The sequence below is a fragment of the Pteropus vampyrus genome, unplaced genomic scaffold (genome assembly GCF_000151845.1).
Source record: "Pteropus vampyrus isolate Shadow unplaced genomic scaffold, Pvam_2.0 Scaffold85, whole genome shotgun sequence".
Lineage (NCBI taxonomy): Eukaryota > Metazoa > Chordata > Mammalia > Chiroptera > Pteropodidae > Pteropus > Pteropus vampyrus.
The window spans coordinates 514,338-515,697 of NW_011888866.1; positions in this window are offsets into that span (position 1 = coordinate 514,338).

Consider the following 1,360-nt stretch of genomic DNA (forward strand, 5'->3'; position numbering starts at 1 on the left):
GCTTACACCCTGCTCCAAGACCCTGCCGCTTTACAAAAGGCCCCCTTTACCTTTTGTTAGCTGCTGAGACCCAGGAGAGAGGGGCTCCCTCTGTTTGTGCTTCCCCACTCCAGCTAGGGCATAACCATGAGGGCTGCAGAGGACACTGCTGGGATGAGTCCTGGGATACCCACTCCATCAGGGTCCCATATCTCGTGCCCATTGACCTGCATGCTCTGAGGTGGCTTGTCTGCCCACAGCAGTGTCTCCCACCAGCACAGTTAATTTGCTGCTGTTCCTGGGAAGTGACAGCAACTTGAAGCAAAGCAATTAGGATGAAAAAGAGGCCCAGCTGCTTGGGGCCAAAGGAAAATAAACAGACCAGCCCTGTGTGTATTCCATGGCCAAGAGGAGCAATTCTTCACAGAGTGATTAGCACTTCCAATTCCAGTCTCCTCCCCTCCACTGAAGGCAGAGAAGTAACCTATGAGCTGCTGCTGTTCCCAGATCCCACTCTTTCCAGAGCTTAGGGACCTGACAGCTCATCACCTTCTCCTGAAGGCCCAATCACCTGGCCACTCACACCCCCTGCAGAAATGATACTCTCTCCTCTGAAATCCAACAGCCTCTCTCTATGGGTTTTTCCTTTGATTGATCCATTAGTTCATTCATTCTTCCAACATCCATTGAGCACCATTCATTCGTTCATTCATTCAATATTTATTGAGCCCCTAATATATTCTAGTCACTGTTCTGGGTTCTGGCTGATACAACAGTGAACAAACAGAAACCTGTGCTCTCAAAGAGTTCAGCTTTTGTAGGAGGAAGAAACAGTAAACGAGTAAAAATATAGCATGGGAGATGATGCTAGATGCTATGGAGGAAAGTGAAGCAAGAAGAAGAATGAGAAAATACAGAGAAGGGAGGGGTAGGTTTTAAGTAGGATAGTCAGGAAGGCCTCAGAATGAAAGTGACATCTGAGCAAACGCCTGTAAGACGTGGGGACTGAGCCAGGTGACCAAGTGAGGGAGGTGTGCTCGGCAGAGGGACATCGTGCAAAAGCCCTGAGGTGGGAGTGTGCCCTGTGTGTTTGAATTGCAATGAGGCTCAGGTGAGTGATGAGGGAAGAAGTTAGAAAGGAAACGAGGCAGGGGATCCTGAAAGGACTTTGGCTTTCACTCAAGCGAGATGAGCCACCCAAGTGTCTGAGCGGAGGAGCAACAAGGTCTGGCTGGCATTTCATTCAGCTGGCTTTAGCTGCCACATGAGCAGATCGAAGGGAGGCAAGCTGGGAAGCAGGCCCTGGGTGAAGTGTGAGAAGGTCAGGCTTCTCCTGCCTCTGTCGGCCAGGCTAGATAAGCAGAACAGGATAATTTCCAGG